The sequence below is a fragment of the Cnephaeus nilssonii genome (genome assembly GCF_951640355.1).
Source record: "Cnephaeus nilssonii genome assembly, chromosome: 4".
NCBI lineage: Eukaryota > Metazoa > Chordata > Mammalia > Chiroptera > Vespertilionidae > Cnephaeus > Cnephaeus nilssonii.
The window spans coordinates 5,369,437-5,389,046 of NC_137075.1; the positions used below are offsets into that span (position 1 = coordinate 5,369,437).

The following is a 19,610-nucleotide window of genomic DNA, read 5'->3' on the forward strand; positions in this document are numbered from 1 at the left end:
TGTTTTTCCCTGCTCTGTAACTCCTCTGCTTCCTCCATAAATATTTTTATAAAGGAAGATAATCAATATTTGTTAATGTGCCATTAACTGTGTTAGTGTTATAATTTAATCTTCACATCAATTTATGAGGTTAAGATGGTTTTTATCCATTTGACAGATGAGAAAAATAAAGCTCAGAGTAGTGAGCTAATTTTCTTAAGCTCACACAGCTAGAAATTAGTAGAGCTGCATTTAATTACCAATCTCTTTGACTCCACAGCCTATACTTTGTCCATTATGTTACATACTAATTTCATAATGTATATTGCTCATTCCAGACAACCCACTTTTTTAAAAGGGCTAAAACTCAACATCAAGAATTCTTGTCCTATTACATTCACTGTAACAAATTCACTGTCTAAGGCAGTGATGGCGAACCTATGACACGCGTGTCAGCACTGACACGCATAGCCATTTCTGATGACACGCGGCCGCTAAGGTGGCCGCATGCCGAGGATGAAACATTTGCTGCTCCTGAGGATGAAACATTTGCGAAATAATGTTTTTTTTCCTCAAAGTGACACACTACCCGAGTTATGCTCAGTTTTTTGGCGAAGTTTGACACACCAAGCTCAAAAGGTTGCCCATCACTGGTCTAAGGCTTCATCTTGTAATAAATAAAGCATGGTCTTTGTGGTCCAAAAGATCTGGGTTCAGATCCTGGCTCTGCCACTCAGTAGCTTTATCACAAGTTGCTACTCTAAGTCTTAACTTCCTCAGCTTTAAAAAAAGGACAATAATGGTTTTTATAGTACTGTTTGGCTAAAAGAGAACAAAATGTTCCTGATGAGTGCTCATTTCTTTCACTGTCCCTTAGTTTCTTCAAATGTTACTTTAAGAGAGTGGCAGTAGTAAGCCTCAGTTTCCTCATCTTTCAGGTGTTTGCAGTGATAATACATCTACTTTGTGGGACTGAGGTTAGTGTCAAGTGAGATAATGCATATGAGAGTTTTTAAAAACACAAGTTCTATGTAAACTTAAGGTAAAGTTCTTTATTTCCATAATTCTTTTTTATTGATTCTATACACTGGTTCAAAACCAGTTAACATACCCAAATGACTTCTAAGTGATAATTTAGCTTAGAAAGACTAGATGGTGTCTTAGTAAGTTAATGGATAAGGTAAGCTACTGGCCTTCTCTGTCTGTCAAGACAGAATGTACACCTGGACTAGGCCTTTAACTATCTGCCATCTGCAATTGCAGCACCTACACCTTGGAACTGTCTAGTGCCGATGACAGAGTGACTCTGTGTCTTAGCCCACACTTTTTAAACTGAGGGGTAAACTACGGAGAGAGAATCTGGATTCAAGTTAATATATTACTATTGAATCTGAAAAGGCATTTTGAGATTCTGGATAGCACTCAAGAGCTATTATAGCCCAGCCAGTTTGGCTCAGAGGTTGAGCATTGAGCTCTGAAATAGGTCACTGGTTTGATTCCCAGTGGTCAGGGCACATACCCGGGTTTCGGGCTAGATCCCCAGTAGGGGGCTTTCAAGAGGCAGCTGATCAATGATTCTCTCTCATCATTGATGTTTCTATCTCTCTTCCTCTCCCTTCCTCTCTGAAATCAATAAAACATATATATACTAGAAGTACGGTGCACAAAATTTGTGCACGGTTAGGGTCCCTAGGCCTGGCCAGCAATCAGGGCTAATCGGGGCCTTCCTTCCCCCAGCTGCCGGCTGCCAGCTTCTGGCTGGGGCCTTCCTTCATTCCATGCCACCCCCGGGTGGTCAGCGCATGTCATAGTGGGCGGTCAAACTCCTAGTCAGTCGAACTCCTGAGGGGACAATTTGCCTATTAGCCTTTTATTATATAGGATACATATATATATATATATATATATATATATATATATATATACACACACACACACACACACACACATATACACACACACACACACACATATATATACACACACATATATATACACACACACATATATATATATATTTTTTTTTAAGAGCTATTATATCAATAGGATTAAGGGGCCTCATCTATCTTGGGCCTTTGTTGCTATAAGACAAAGTACCTATTTCTGAAAGGAGCATGTGTTATTTTAAAACAATTGAGAAGTAGGGCTAGACTAACTTTATGTATTATTGCCATGCAGTCTTGTCTTTTTCCCAAATGAATGATCTGGTATATTTCTCTGCTTATAATGATGCAAGAGCAATGTCCAAAGAACAGGTGGCAAGTGGTAATATGCGGGTATATATGTAAGACATATTTGGAAAAGGATGTCTTACACTAAATGGTGAATATAATGTCTCGTTGAAGACTATTTGGGCCAAAACTCAACAACCCTAGAGAGAGAAACTACTAGGACACTGTGAGCCCTTCTTTTGCAGAGATAAACAAAAGAGACTAGTGGTTGGCTCACACAACTTTTTATTGTTTGTCTTCTTAACACAATGCGGACCAGTAGTTTTATTGCTAGCTTTACCAAGTGGCCAGATAAGTTTCTATTGAACGAGTATAAAAAAATGTTTTACATAAATGTTAAAGGCACACTTTAAAATTAAATACCCATTGTATTTTGAAGTTATTTATTACATGTTCTTACAAGCTGATATCTTTTTAAAGTATGACACTTTGTAAAACACTGTGTAATACGAAACGAGAATTCTCATGATCCGTCTGCAATGTATTAAGATATGCCCTCCCATACTAAAGGAATCTAGAATAGGCTAACCGGTATGACTTTCTTTTGTAAATTTATTTTTCAATTACAGTTTAATACAATATTATATTTGTTTCAGGTGTCCAACAGGTGATTAAACTTTTATATACCTTACAAAGTGATTTTCACTGACTTTTAAGGGCCACAGACTGCAGATCGTGGTCCTTCTGCCTGGTGTTGCTCACACCAATAGGATGAGACAGTATTTGATGAAGCAAGTCAGAAACTTTATTCTTTGGCCAAGGAATGGAGGATTAGCTATGATATTTTCTCCCCAAATTGGGGGAATTAAGAAGGTCTTATAGGCTGGGGATAGGGGAGATAAGCGGGTTTAGGGATACAGATTCCTGAGGAAGGGTAGAGAGTTTTCAGATTTACAAGACAGCATGTGCAGTTCTTAAATGTTCTTGGAACACACCTAGCTATACATCTCAAAGTATGTTCATTTTAATGTTGAATCTCCACCCATGTTCATGATTTTTAGTATGGTAATGAAGAAAAGTTTGTCCAAAGTTCTCTTGCACACGGTTTGGCTCAGTATTTGTGAAACTGGTGGGCTGCCTGCCACTACTTGAGCCAATTTAGCAGAAACAGGGTTGAATAATATATGAGCATTTATTCCAGTACTGCCTGCAGTATGGGAGAGCAGCAGGTCATCCACAGAAATCTGCTCTCCACCCCTATAAGCCAGCTGCTTATATGGGGTACAAAGACAAAGATTACATGCTGAAATAGGCAAAAGGGTTAAGAATAGTATGCAAAATGGGTATAATGGTTACAGTTTACAGACAGTGTGGGCTGGGGGTTTACAAAGGGCTGGTGCCTCTGGTTTCTGCAACATGGTTGTTAATCTTTCCATTCATAATAGGCAGCTCCCAGATGGTGAGTATGGGCTGCATTTCCAAGTGAGCTCCCAGGTCCTTCAGCACTCCAAGCCAGGTTAGAATTTGCTTTCTTTAATCAGAACAAAACAATCCTTTCTCTGTCTGACACATTTCATTTAGCAGAATACCCTTTAGGTCCAATCATGTCATCATTCTTTTTTATAGCTAAGTAATAATCCATTGTACATATGTCCCACTTCTTCATCCATATTGGTGGGCACTTGGGTTGCATCCATATCTTGGCTACTGTAAATAATCCTACCTAATAATAGACAAATATGCAAATTGACCGCACCTTCGCTACGCCCAAGCCACGCCCACCAACCAATCAGGACGAGTATGCAAATTACCCCAACAAAGATGTCGGCTAATTTTCATATAAAGACAGGATAGAAAGAGGCCAAGAGCTGCAGAAGGGAGCAAAGCTGCGGAGAAGCAAGCAAGCCGGGGGGAGGAGAAGGGAGGAGCGGAGGCGGGGCTGGGGGAGAAGGGAGAAAAGCAGGCGGGCTGGCGGGGAAGGCGGGGCGGGGGAGAAGGGAGGAGCGGAGGCGGGGCCGGGGGAGAAGGAAGAAGAGCAGGCGGGCTGGCAGAGAAGGGAGAAAAGCAGGGGGGCTGGCGGGGAAGGGAGAAAAGCAGGGGGGCTGGCGGAGAAGGCGGGGCGGGGGACAAGGGAGGAGAGCAGGCAGGGCGGGGTAGAGTGCAGCAGGAAACCCTATTGCAGGATTTTCCCTGCAACGGGAACGCTAGTCTATATATATAAAAGGCTAAGTGATTGTCCAACTGTCCAACACTCAACGACCACTAGGGGCAGACATTCCAACCGGTAGCTATGACGCGCACTCACTACCAGGGGGCAGATGATCAACTCAGGAGCTGCCGAGCTGCGGTGACTTGGCAGTGGCAATTTTTTGGTGACGCACCCTGAACCAGAGAGGAGGGAGCCTGATTCTGGGGTGTGTCACCCGAGAACTTCCCTCTCGCAATCTGGGACCCCTCGGGGGGATGTCGGAGAGCCGGTTTCAGCCTGATCCCTGCAGGCCAGGCCGAGGGACCCCACCTGCCAGAGGGACCCTGCTTACTCTGCAAATGCCCTTCGAGCCACACACTGCCCTAGGTGCGGCTGGCCGGGGAGGGACCATAGAAGGTTGGCTCCAGGGCGTGTCCAGCCCGTGTCACCCAGTCCTGCCCCGCCAGCCACCTTCTAATTAATTTCCTTTCAATGTGCACGAATCCTTGCACCAGGACACTAGTATTACAATGAACATAGGGATGCATATGTCTTTTTGAATTAGTGTTTTGGATTTCTTCGAATATATACCCAGAAGTGGAATTACTGGGTCTATGGTAGTTCTATTTTTAATTTTTTGATGAAATTCCATCTTCTTTTTCCTAATGTGTGCACCAATTTACAATCCCACCAACAAAGGCCTGTCACTATTTGAGCCAATTTAGCAGAAATAGGGTTGAATCATATATGAGCATTTATTCCAATAATGCCGGCAGTATGGGAGAGCAGCTGGTCAACCACAGAAATCTGCTTTACCCCTCCCCATAAGCCAGCTGCTTATATTGGGTGGAAAGGCAGAGATTATGTGGGAAAGTAGGAATTATACACATGGGAAAGTAGGCATGGTATGTGGGCTGGGGGAGGGTACAGAGGGTAGGCGCCTCTAGGACCAGATTGTTTCAGCCATGAGGTTATAAATATTTCCATAATGATAGGCAGTTCTCAGAAAAGGAGGATGGACTAGCATTCTGATGTTAGCTCACATGTTCCAGGGCATACAACTCTCAGCCAGGTTAGAATGTGCTTTCTCTAATCAGAACAGAACAATCATGGTTAATAGAGAATGATTAATCCTATCTAATAAAAGTAATATGCAAATCGACCGTCACTCCAAGACACAAGATGGCCTGCAGGGGAGGGCGGTTGTGGGCAGTTAGGGGTGACCAGGCCAGCAGAGGAGGGCAGTTGAGGGGGAACCCAGGCCTGCAGGGGAGGGCAGTTGGGGAGGACCAGGCCTGCAGGGGAGGGCAGTTAGGGTTGACCAGGCCAGCAGGGGAGGGCAGTTGGGGGCGACCAAGCCTGCAGGGGAGAACAGTTAAGGGCAATCGGGCCGGCCAGGGAGCAGTTAGGTGTCGAACAGGCTGGCAGGGGGTGGTTAGGGGGTGATCAGGCTTGCAGGCAGAAACAGTTAGGGGCAATCGGGCAGAGTCAGGCAAGCAGTTTGGAGCCAGCAGTCCTGGATTGTGAGAGGGATGTCCAACTGCCTGTTTAAACAGGTGGTCGGACATCCCTCAAGGGGTCACAGATTGGAGAGGATGCAGGCTGGGCTGAGGGACATCCCCCCCCCCATGCACGAATTTTGTGCACCGGGCCTCTAGTATTTCTTATAATTATAGCTAGTCCCCAATATTCCATTTCAGCCCCTAACAGTTTAAATTTGTATTTCCCTAATGATTAGTGGCATTGAGCATCTTTTCACATGTCTATTGGCCATCTGTATATCCTGTTTAAAAAAGTGTCTGTTTAGGTCCTCGTCCCATTTTTTAAATAAATAGTTTGATTTTTTTGGTTTAGAGCTGTATGAGTTCTTTATAAATTTTGGATATTAATTCCTTATCTGATGTTCATTGGCAAATATGTTCTCCCATTTAGTGGGTTGTCTTTTCATTTTGCTGATGGTTTCCTTTGCTGTGCAAAAACTTTTTAGTTTGATGTAACCCCATTTGTTAATTTTTTCTTTTGTTTTCCTTGCCTTAGGAGATACATCAGAAAAAAATATTGCTAAGACAAATGTCAAAGAGTTTACTGCCTAAGTTTTCTTCTAGGAGTTTTATGGTTTTGGGTCTTATATTTAAATCTTTAATCCATTTTGAGTTCATTCATATATATGGTGTAAGAAGGTGGTTTAGTTTCATAGTTTTGCATGTATCTGTTTAGTTTTCCTGACACCATTTATTGACTAAACTGTGTTTACACCATTGTATATTCTTGCCTCCTTTGTCTTAATTAATTAACATAAGCATGGGTTTATTTCTAACCTCTATTCTGTTCCATCTATCTATTTGTCTGTATTTATGCCAGTACCATTCTGTTATGAATACTATAGCCTTCTAGTATACTTTGATATCAGATTGTCTGTTACCTCCAACTTTGTTCTTCTTTCTCAAGACTGCTGTGGCTACTCAAGGTTGTTTGTGTTTGCATATAAATTTTTGGAATATTTGTTCTAGTTCTGTGAAAAATGCTCCTGGTACTTTGATAGAAATTGGGTTGAACCTATAGATTGTTTTGGATAATATGGACATTTTAATGATGTTAATTCTTCCTATCCATCAGCACAGTATATGCTTCCATTTATTTGTATTTTCTTCAGTGTCTTATAATTTTCTGAGTACAGGTCTTTTACCCCTTAAATTTATTCCTAAATATTTTTTAATGTAATTGTAAATGGGATTATTTTTTTGATTTTCCTTTCTCATAGCTCATTATTGGTATATAAATATGCAACTGTTTCTGGATGTTTATTTTTTTATTTAATTTTTATTATTGACTTTATTGGGGTGACATTGGTTAATAAAATTATACAGGTTTCAGGTATACAATTCTATAATACATCACCTGTCTATTGTACTGTGTGTTTACCACCTCAAGTCAAGTCTCCTTCCATGTTTATTTTGTGTCCTGCTACTTTACTGAATTTATCAGTTCTAGTAGTTTTTTGGTGTACTTTTTAGGTTTCTCTATGTCCAGTATCATGTCATCTGCAAATAATAATGACAGTTTTACTTCTTATTTTCCAATTTGGATGCCTTTTATTTCTTGTCTGATTGCTGTGGCTAAGACTTCAAGTATTATATTGAATAAGAGTGGTGAATCTCATTTTAGTTTTTTGATTTGCATTTCCCTGATGATTAGTGATGTTGAGCATCTTTTCATCTGTTGGCCATCTGTATGTCTTCTTTGGAGAAATGTTTATTCATGTCCTTGGCCCATTTTATAAGCCAAATTGTTTTTTTGATGTCAACCTGTATGAGTTCTTTATATATTATAGATATCAACACCTTATCTGATAAATATAATTGGCAAATATCCTCTCTCATTCAATAGGTTGCCTTTTGGGTTTGTTGTTTGTTTTTTGCAGTGCAAAAGCTATTTAATTGATGCAGTCACATTTGTTTATTTTTGCTTTTGTTGTCTTTGCCCTAGTAGACATATAAAAAAAATATTGCTAAGACCAATGTCAAAGAGTTTATTCAAAGAATTTATTGCTTATGTTTTCTTCTAGAGTTTTATGATTTCAGATCTTAAATTTAAGTCTTTGATTCGTTTTGAGTTTATTTTTGTATATGGTGTAAGAAAGTGATCTAGTTTCATTTTTTGCATGTATATGTCCAATTTTCCCAACACCATTTATTGAAGAATTGTATTTACCCCATTGTATATATCTTGCCTCCTTTATCATAGAACTAGAGGCCCAATGCACAAAATTCGTGCGAGGGGCTTGGGTCCCCACTGCCATGACTTCCTCCAGAAGGACATCTGATCTAATTAGCATATTACGCTTTTATTATTTTAGATAATTAACTATGTAGGCCTGGATTTATTTCTAGGCTCTCTATTCTGTTCCATTGATTTATGTGTCTGTTTTTATGGCAGTACTATGTTGTTTTGATAATTATAGCTTTACTAGAGGCCCCAGTGCATGGGGGAGCGGGGAGAGTCCCTCAGCCTGTCCTGAACCCTCTCCAATCTGGGACCCCCTCGGGGGATGTCCCACTGCTGGTTTAGGATCGGGCCTAAACCAGCAGTCAGACATCCCTCTCACAATCTGGGACCGCTGGCTCCATACCCGCTCACCTGCCTGCCTGCCTGATCACCCCTAACCACTCTGCCTGCCTGCCTGATGCCCCTAACTGCTCCCCTGCCTGCCTGATCGCCCCTAACTACCTCTGCCTGCCAGCCTGGTCACCCCTAACTGCCCTTCCCTGCCAACCTGGTCTCCCCTAATTGCTCACCCCTGCTGGCCTGGTCACCCCTAACCACCTCTGCCTCAGCCCCTGCCACCGTGGCTTTGTCCAGAAGGACGTCCGGATGGATGTCCGGTCTAATTAGCATATTACCCTTTTATTAGTATAGATAGTATAATTTGAAATCAGGGAGTATGATACCTTCAACGTTTCCCCCACTGAAGAATGTTTTGGCTATTTGGGTTCTTTTATGGTTTTAAGAATTTTTTTAAAATATATATTTTTTTTTATTGATATCAGAGAGGAAGTGAATAGAGATAGAAACATCAATGATGATAATCACTGGTTGGCTGCCTTCTGCACGTCCCCTACTGGGGATCGAGCCCACAACCTAGGCATGTTCCCTGACAGGAAATTGAACTGTGACCTCCTGGTTCATTGGTCGATGCTGAACTACTGAGCCACACCAGCCAGGCTTTTGTGGTTTTATGTAAATTTCAGGATTGTTTGTTCTAATTCTGTGAAAAATGCCATTGGTATTTTCATAGGGAGAACATATTGAATTTGTAGATTGCTTTGAGTATTATGGACATTTTAATGATGTTAATTATTCCAATTTATGAGCACCATATATTTTTCTATTTATTGGTATGACTGTCTCTTGAAAGGACTGCTTTAAAATGTTGCAAATGGAAGTCAGTGCAAAAATTTAGCAATTTGAAAGCCAAAGGATACTACTTTTTAAATACCAAATCCACTGCAGTGATAGAAGACTAATATTGTAGGAGGCGGGAACGACACCAGGTGTCTGACCAGTGGGGTTAGACCGAACCTGGGTTAAGCATCCTCAATACTTGAGTTCCGGCTAAGAAAGAATTCAGAGTAAAGACCCAAACTGTAAGAGAACGTTTATTTGGTAAATCACAGAGGTAGAAAAAGTAATTCCTAGAAGGAATGGGCTTAGGAAACAAGTTATAGAGGTAAAGGAAAGGACCCTTGGAGCTTGGGAGTAAGGAAGCTAATGGTAAAGTGCCTGGGGCAGGGAGGAGGAGGGTGAAGGGAGAGGGAAGGGTATGGACCAGTGTGCTCCCAGGAGGGAGAGCTAACTAGGTCCTCCCTCCTAAGGGTTTTAAGGGTAAAGATTTTAGGGGAGGTCCCAGGGAAAGATCTCAATAGAATATTTAGCTGTTTCCACTGATTGATTGGCCAGCACCAGGGCAGGAGGCCATTATTCAATGCAGCTAGTCCTGAGGCTGGTTTTATTATTTATTTGGGCCTGGAGCTGAAAGACAACTTGAGGCATAGATGTTATCTCTAGTGAGGAAAGGTCAGGGGTTCCAAACCACTTGACTAGTTATAGGCTAGGGAAGGAAAAGTCATCCTGGGGTCCAGGTCCCACCCTACAATTGATTGTCCCTTGCTAGGGCACCTGGGGCTTTCCACTGTTAACGTAAAAACTTTCAAACCTGTAAAGAATTTTTGTGAGTTTATTTGATCCAAACTGTCGACAGTTACCGGGAAGCAGTATCTCCATGGATTGGGATAGTGCTCCAGAGAATGACCGGTTTTTATCTATTTTTATACATTGCAAGCAAAGGAGGAGACAAAGGTGGGTTACATGAAATCCATTAATGATAGATTAGAGAGTCAGGAGAAAGCAAAGCAGGGAAATCTCTGGGATTGGATAAAAAGTAAAATGATAGACACATTCTTAGATGGATGTAGGCTAGCCAACAGTCAACAATTACATGATAATAATGAAGGGATTTGTGGTATCTGTCCTGGTGCCCAGACACATTAGGTTGTGCCCCAAGAAAAAGGGAAGTTACAAGTTACCCAGACATTTCAAGGGTATGTTATTAAAGATGCAAAAAGACAGATAGACTCAGTTAAGGTAAAGGTTGAACCTTATCAGTGAAGATACCGGCCTAGGATGTAACTATCCACCATAACTGCTTTTAGTTAAAGTTTAATTTCAGACCATCCTTTGTGTTTACTTTAGGTCTCTGAGTTTGCAAGACTGCCATGCAGGCCTCCCCTGAGCTTGTCAGGTTAGCATGTGGCCCCTTTCATCCACACCAGGGATCAACCCTGCAACCTTTTTGGTGTAAAAAATGACACTTCCACCAACTGAGCCATCTGGCTAGGACTCTAACAGTTTTTAAAGCTGAAAGTTCACAATCAGGGTTCTGGCTGATCCAGTTTCTAGTTGAAAGATGAGACAGAGGGCGAAAACCAGGACTATAGGCTTTATTAGAGGAGAAGGACCTGCCAGGCTGTCTCGCAAGGGGAGAAGAGCAACACGTGCAGAGGTGAACACGCCTTTTGAGGGGAGGAATGGGAAGGAATGGGGTCTTAGTGTACTCGGCACGTGCTGATTGGTGGCTTAATGTATGGTCCATATAAGGTACATAGTTAGTCAGGTACTTAGGGACACGGGCTTAGGGTATTTGGCAGGTACTGATTGGTGGTTCAATGTATAGTCCATATACGGTGCCTGGTATGTATGTCCAGGCCGCAGGTGCAGGTTACGTCATACTCTGCCCACCAGTTGGGGGAAGGGAGGATCTATCACTAGTCAAAGTTCTCTTTCTGGCTTGCAGATGGCTGCCTTTCCCTGTGTCCTCACATGACTGAGGGAGGATGGGGGCTCTCTAGAGTCTCTTCTTATAAAAACACTAATTTCTATCTGGACCCCACACTTTTGACTTCATTTAGCCAAATAACCTCTTTATAAGCCCTGTCTCTGTTAGGGGCAGAAATATTAATCATGCTCTGTTAACTGTGCTTTTCTGTTCTGATTAGAGAAAGCACATTCTAACCTGGTTGAGAGTTGTAAGCCCTGGGACATGGGGAGTTAACCTGGAATGTGGTCCATTCTACTTATCTGAGAACTGCCTACTTTGTTGCAGAAACAATAGTCCCTGGAGAAGCCTACCCTTTGCAAACCCTCCCTTCCCCCAGATTGCCTGTAACCTATAACCATATACCCATTCTTAGTCCTTTTGCCCACTTCCCCATGAATTCTTTGTGATAACCAGAAAAGTGAGCAGAGGGTTTTTCCCGGGGTCCTGTCTCACTCAAGACACCAGAGAATGAGTTTCACGGATCAGAAGATTTAAGCAAAAGTGTGGAAAATATTTTACAAGCAAATTCAGACTCCCCTCGTGGGAAGGGAGACCCAATAATGGGCTGCCCCCTCAAGTCTTGTAGTCCAGGGTTATATATTTGCTACAAGCCTACTTTTATATCTATCCATGTCATAATCTGATTGATTCCCTCAATTGTTCTTCCCCAGTGTTAATGTAAAAAACCATTGAAACCTGTAAAGAATTTTTGTGAGTTTATTTGAGCCAAACTGTTGACATATGCTGGGAAGCAGAATTGAGATAATGCTTCAGAGAATGGCGGGTTACATCTGTATTTATACATTGCAATCAAAGGAAAGGGTTACATGAAATCCATTGGTGATAGATTAAGGAGGTGGGATAAAGCAAAGCCAGGGTGGGGGGAACCCTGGGATTGGATAAAAAGTAAAATGATAGACACATACTTAGGTGAGTGCAGGAACAATTAATATGATAATGAAGGAATTTGTGGTATCTGTCCTGGCACCCAGGCACATTAGGTTGTGCCCCAAGGGGTCCAGAAAAAGGGAAGTTACAAGTTAGCCAGAGATTTCAAAGGGTATGTTATCATAGATGCAAAAAGACAGATAGGCTCAGTTAAGGTAAAGGTTGACCTTGTCAGTGAAGATACTGGCCTAGGATGTAATTATCCTACCTAATAAAAAGGTAATATGCAAATTGACCATATCATCGACAAACCCACAAGCCACGCCCACCAGCCAATCAGAGCAAGTATGCAAATTAACCCAACCAAGATGGCTACAGCCCCAGAGAGCAAGGTTTCCAGGTAACAGAGCAAGCCAAGCTTTCCACGAGCTGTTGCAGGCCTAAGCCTCCACTCAAGCTACAAAGTTTCAATTATAGAAGGTAAACAAATTCAAACAGAAATGGCGGCAGAACAGAGCTTGAGAGAGCAAGCCAGGGTTGCCGGTGGCAACAGGGGAAGCAAAGCTTTCCGCACACCCTGTCCGGCCCCAGCCTCCGCTTAAGGCTACAAAGTTTCAATTATAGAAGGTGAATTAACTGCCACAGAAATGGCTGCCGGCCTCGGAGGGAGCAGCAGGCTTGGCTCCGCTCCAGGCTACAAAGTTTCAATTGTAGAAGGAAAATAAATTCCAGATACCAGGGCCTCCCCTTGGGTTGCCAGGGGGCGTTTCTGGCCTGCAAACCACCACAGGCCCCTCGCTCAGGCCGCCCCACGCCCCAAGGGAACCCCCACCCTGATCTGGGACACCCTTCAGGGCAAACCAGCTGGCCCCCACCCCTGTACCAAGCCTCTATCTTATCTAATAAAAGAGTAATATGCAGATTGACCATCACTCCAACACACAATATATATGCCCCCATGTGGTCAAAGATCCTGCCCCCATGTAGACACAAGATGGCCACCACAACATGGCCAGCAGGGGAGAGCAGTTGGGAGGCACCCGGCCTGCAAGGGAGGGCAGTTGAGAGGGACCAGGCCTGCAAGGGAGGGCAGTTGAGGGGGACCAGGCTTGCAAGGGAGGGCATTTGGAGGTGATCAACCCTGCAGGAGAGGGCAGTTAGGGGTGACCAGGACGGCAGAGGAGGGAAGTTGGGGGCAAACAGGCTGCCAGGGGAGCAGTTAAGCATCAACCAGACTGGCAGTGGAGTGGTTAGGAGGTGATCAGGCTGGCAGGCAAAAGCGGTTAGGGGCAATCAGGAAGGCAGGCAGGCAGGTAAGCAGTTGGGAGCCAGCAGTCCTGGATTGTGAGAGGGATGTCCGACTGCCCGTTTAGGCCCGGGATCGGAGATCCCTCCAGGGTTCCCAGATTGGAGAGGGTACAGGCTGGGCTGAGGGACAACCCCCCTCCGTGCATGAATTTCATGCACCGGGCTTCTAGTCCACCATAACTGCTTTTAGTTAAAGTTTAATTTCACACCATCCTTTGTGGTTACTTTAGGTCTCTGAGTCTGCAAGACTGCCATGCAGGCCTCCCCTGAGCTTGTCAGTTTAGCATGTGGCCCCTTTTGTCTACACCAGCAACAGACCTGAACTTTCCCTGTTTTTATGTGTTCTTTCTCTGATCCTATGCTGAATTTTCTGTTTCTATGAGTTTGTACACCTTGTTGCTGTAGGCCCTCCCTTGTTTTCTGTGCCTCCCGCTTTGAGTTCAGAAACATTTTATTATTTCTGTTAGAAATAAGGCGAGACCCCCAAGTCAGGGGTCCTTGTAGAACACAAAACACACTCAGGAGCCAGGCAGCAAGGCAAACATCTTTACTTCTACATAGAAGGGTGCACACACCGTGCGGACGGGCTGCTGGGGTTTATAATCCCTGATGCACGTGACCTGTCCTTTGCTCTTGATTGGAGCTTAGGCGCACAGTCTTTCGTGATTGGCTAATTCAAAGGGAGGGGTTGGCCTTTGCTGTTTCAAGATGGCAGACTCCAGGGGAGCTGCAAGCCATGCGGCCAACATGGCAGCTGCCAAGTAATGCAGTCCAAAATGGTGGCTGTCTAAACTGTTCTTTGACAGAAAAGATGATTTGTTTATTCTTACATTTCTGCATGGTTGATTCCTGTGATTAGGCTGGCTCAAACTGCCCTTTCTGACCCTGCCTATGTTTCACCTGTCTTTGTTTCCCACTGGACCCCTGCCCTATCTGTGTTTCGAGTTAACCCTCTCAGTCTCCCCTCTGATTAGAAGACTCCCTGCTGCTGTTGGGAGCAGGGGCAATGACTGCTCTGGCTATTTCCTGCTGACAGTTGTGGGGGAGAAGTTGTCAGGTCCATCAGAGGAGACCAGTAGGGTCCATGGTAAAAGGCAGTCATCTCTATCTGGGGCTGCATTTGGAGTTTTATAGTCTTTATGCAAGAAGAAACAAAATGTATTAATAGGTTTAATAAGCAAGGGTCAAAGATAAGTAATAGAAATAGTTAAAGGGCTGAGAAGAGGGGGCAACCAGCCTTTTAGAGATGGGATCATTTCTTTAATTTGTTTTAAGTCCTCTGTGGAAAATGATACCTGGACCAGGGTGGGTCAAAACTATCCCCCTGGAATTGCCTGGAGAGGGCAGATGGTACTTGGGGGCCTGGGTGGCTGAGTCCCCTTGGGTCTTGTTGGGACTTGTATTATAAGGAGGACAAAATGGCTTAGGTATATTCTTTTTATTATTATTATTGATTTCAGAGAGGAAGGGAGAAGAAGAGAGAGATAGAAATATCAATGGTGAAAGAGAATCATTAATCGGCTGCCTCCTGCATGCCCCCTACTAGGCATTGAGTGTGCAACCTGGGCTTGTAAACCGCCCAGGAATCAATCTCAGGACCCTTCAATCCACAGGCCAATGCTCTCTCCACTGAGCCAAACTGGCTAGAGAATGGCTTAGGTATATTCTCTGGGCCACTAGGCCCCATCACCTTAGGAGTTTTTGACTCTCTGGTATTATTTTGGGTCAAGGCTGTCAAGAGCTAGGGTTCAATTTTGAATTGCTGACATAATGTTTTATGTTTCTTAAAGCAAAGAAAGGCTGGATATATGAGAGCTTAAACTATATTCCTTCTCTCATATAGAAAAGATTTAATTGTAAGATGGTATTGTAGTTAATACTTCCCTCTGGGGGCCATGTCTCTCTATCTGCTAGTTGATATTGAGGCCTGGTCTGGATACAAAAGAAAATCAGGCATTTTTTCTTACGAGTCTGAGAGTTGAATGTGTCCCAATTTTTAAGAATACCTTGGTACAGCCCCAAGGTCTATCTGTATGGGGTGTGGACGAAGCACTTCCCATCTGCAAGAAGATATACAAAGGATGTGCAGCATCCTCTGTGATTTTCCCTTCTCTGTTTGGGGCATCCCCCTCCTAGATAAGGGATGTAATATGAGTGCCTCTTTGTGTGCAACCACAAAAGAGGGTCTGCCGGACTAGTTGAACTTACTGGCAAGATCTAGGATGCCCATAATTTGTGTATGAGTGCTTCTTTGTGTGAGACCACAAAAGAGGATCTGCCAGACTAGTCGCACTTACTGACGAGATGAGATCTAGAGCGATAAAACCTGTTAGTGTGCACCAACTAACAGAACTGACCTACTGGACTGTGTGCACTTATCAGCGTGGTCCGACCAGGCACCCATCCTGCTCCAGATGTGGGGAAGCCTGTACTAGCCCACGTCCCTTATTGAAAGTCCTCTGAGATGGTTTCAATGTTTTTGAAGTATTCATTAAATTTCCTAGAGGATTTTAAAAGGAAGTGACTCTAGGACAAGGGCTGGAAGAGTTCGGCCAGTACCCAGAACTCTGGGGTGGCCACTCCAGGAAGATTACAAACAGCTCCGGTTTTATTCTAATGTACACCCTCACTATCAAAAGATCTATATTCTTCATTCTGGTCTCCCAAGTCTGTAATAATGAGGGACTTATATGGAAAGGGTAGAACCCTACTTTAATTAACACATTGCAGATGGATCACAAGAATTCTCACTTCATTTTACACAGTGTTTTACAAAGTATCATACTTTAAAAAGAAATTAGCATGTAAGAACATGTAATAACTTCAAAATGCAATGGGTATTTAATTTTAAAGCGTGCCTTTAACATTTATGTAAAACGTTTTTTGTACTTGTTCAATAGAAACTTATCTGGCCATTGGGTAAAGCTCGCAATAAAACTACTGGTCCGCAATGTATTAAGTCTAGGACTTTACATCCACTGGTGATGTAATCTCTTGATAATATAGGTGTATCGTATATGATCTACCTGGTAACATGGAGGGACACTGCAAATAGTGCTGGAGAACTTGTTTTAGTCTCTTTCGGCCCTCCTTTTCCCAGCCCTCTGCTCTGTTTGTTTTTCCACACAAAGGAAAAAGTCCTCAACTCCAGGGTCTACATGCCCTCCTGCATATGGGGAGGTTGTAGGTATAAGAAGCATGCCGTGCCTCCCAACTAGGGGTACTTTCTTCTAGGCTTTCCTATAATTCTGGTAAGGACTAAGACTTCCTCTGATTCCCACAGAGGCTAGTTTCTTAAAATTCAAACCCTGGGAAAGTTGTCAAACTTATTTGACCAAAAGATTATATATAAAAGACACAATTTTCCTTTTAACAGACTGGAAAAGGACAAAACAAATCCCACACTAAAGGAGGTAACATTTTTCTTCAGAACCAGAAATCCTTGTTCTCCATCAGAGGGACGATGAGGCCTGGGCACAAGAAGGAGGTGGCGATCATTTTTAGAGGAGGTATTCTCTGTGTGTGAATAGGGCTTGTAACCTGGTGGAGACAAACTGAACAACAAGAATTATGACAAGTGATCCAGTGAAAGAAAAGTGATTTAGTGTTCAATGATTCCAAGGTTAAGGATGGGAGAAAACCAAGTATTAGTCTGGAGAGTTGTAGCTAAACATTCAAGAAAACTAGACAAACTTAGGCTTCAGTTCAATTCATAGCTGTAAAATAAAATTTTAAAACAATTAACTGGAATCAACTCACAATTGTGTATTATAGAGTCTGTTGAAATATAATTTTTCACCTTAAAATCATTCTTATTCTTATTAAAGATTAATTCATTTATTGCATTAAGTCTAGTTTTAATTTGGCCTGAGTGTCTGCATGAATAAATTAAGAACAGTAATTGACTGTATAGGCCAGTGATGGGCAACCTTTTGAGCTTGATGTGTCAAACTTCGCCAAAAAACTGAGTATAACTCGGGTAGTGTGTCACTTTGAGGAAAAAACATTATTTTGCAAATGTTTCATCCTCAGGAGCAGCAAATGTTTCATCATCAGAAATGGCTACGCGTGTCAGTGCTGACACGCGTGTCATAGGTTCGCCATCACTGGTATAGGCTCTTTTACAATCTGTTTTTGCTGGAATTTCATAACCAAGCTTTAATGAGCCCCTTAGGGCAAAGAAGCCAGCCATCTAGCTGCCTTTAGGCTTGCCTTTAATACCTGCAGATTTGGGATGCATTTCTCAAGTTGAGGTCCTCACAGGTGTCTTGAGTTCCTTTTCGTGTCATCTCTCAAGAAAGCAAACTTCGTTCCTTACCTGGAAAGATTGCCATGTACCACATGCCCAAGCGAGGTATCACGCTGCTCACATTGGCTTCAAGTCTTCTGGTGACATCCAGAGTCCAGGCTTGTCTCTCTCAGACATGACACCCCAGCAAAAGTCTTGGTTAATAAAATAATTATTGGAAACTGGTCTTAATTGAACTCATGAGAAAACAAAACAAAACACTGTTATGACCTATTTATTATGGATTGCCAAAATACAGAGGGATTAGGTAGGGAGAAAAATATATAATTTACTAAATTACTTTGTTTCCCTGTACCTGAAAAACAAAGTTCAAAAATTAGGAATGCTCTTAACAAAAGTCACAAAACCTGAAATTTGTCTTCTCACACAAATGAATGTAAATGAGAGACCTTGACTGTACTGTGAAAAGCCAGTTAACTAAAGTATTCAAAGTATCACCATTGAAAAAGCAAAGCAAGTAAACCTATACATCTGTTTCATGAAGTATAGATGGACCCCCAGCCAATCCAAAGAGCAGGCTGGGTGGGGTTTCAAGGCTATCTATATATATAAATAGCCAGGGCCTGTAATGTACAAAACTAACAGAATGGAGAACCAAACACTGGAAGTCAGTCCTGCAGTCAGTGCTACGGGTGCCACGGCGACCCAGCACTGACTGCCGAGGGGACTGCAGATCAGCCCCACCTCTCTGATCAGGCCCGGAAATAGGCCTGGAGACACTGAATGACATAGAAACCGACCAATCAGAACCAAATCTGGGTGAACTGCGAGGAGCCAATGGCTGCCTCAGAGGCAGAGCTTTTGACACTGGCATAGAAACCGACCAATCAAAACCTACTCTGGGTGAACTGCAAAGGCAGAACCTAAGGTAGGGGCTGAGGAGGGGTTTTAAGGGCAAGAGCTGTTTGGTGTAAGGTGTAAGAAAGCAGTTCAATTTTTTAATGACCGGTTTGGCAGTATAGTGCATATGACTGACTATCAGTCCAGATATAGGGATGATGTATATTTGTCTGCCAAGAGCATCTCCTCTTGCTGAAAAAGGCTCCCCCCTCCCCATTTAAGCAATCCTAGCCTATTTAATCTATCTATACTAATAAAAGGGTAATGTGCTAATTAGACCGGGTTGACCGGCCATCTTCTGGACGTCCGACTTCCTTCCAGACAAAGCCGTGGTGGGGGCTGAGGCAGGGGCAGTTAGGGGCAATCAGGCTGGCAGGGGAGGGCAGTTGGGGACGAGATCAGGCCGGCAGGGAGTTAGAGGCAATCATGCTGGCAGGGGAGGGCAGTTGGGGGCGAGATCAGGCTGGCAGGGAAGGGCCGTTGGGGGCAAGATCAGGCCTGCAGGGGAGGGAAGTTGGGGGCTACCAGGCCAGCAGGAGAGTGCAGTTGAGGGCAAGATCAGGCTGGCAGGGGAGGGCAGTTGGGGACGAGATCAGGCAGGCAGGAGAGGGCAGTAAGGGGCAATCAGGCAGGCAGGTAGGCAGGTGAGTGGTTAGGAGCCAGTGGTCCCAGATTGTGAGAGGGATGTCCTCGATTGGAGAGGGTGCAGGCTGGGATGAGGGGACCCCCCCCCCATGCACGAATTTCGTGCACTGGGCCACTAGTCTATATATATATATAAAAGCCGAGCGACCAGAACGGCAGAATGACCAGAACAACCAGTGGCTATAATGCGCACCCCAGCAGCCAGCCCACCAGCCTGACCTGGGCCCTGATCAGCCCCCCCTCCCCTGGCAAGCCCTGCCCCCGAATGGCCCCCAATACCCAGAGCGGGGGCAGGGCTGGCCGGCCAACTACCTGTGGCCCCTACCCCTGGCTGGCCCCACTCATAGCCCCTACTCCCCACCAGCCCGGCCAGGTGGGCCCCCATCGGAGCAGCCAGCCAGACCCCAC

General features: G+C 43.7%; 1 protein-coding gene across 4 annotated transcripts in view; it reads left to right on the forward strand.

The window, feature by feature from the left end:
- The window catches only part of PEAK1 (pseudopodium enriched atypical kinase 1), a 182,628-nt gene that overhangs the window by 136,785 nt on the left and 26,233 nt on the right, over positions 1-19,610 (forward strand). The window lies entirely within an intron of this gene.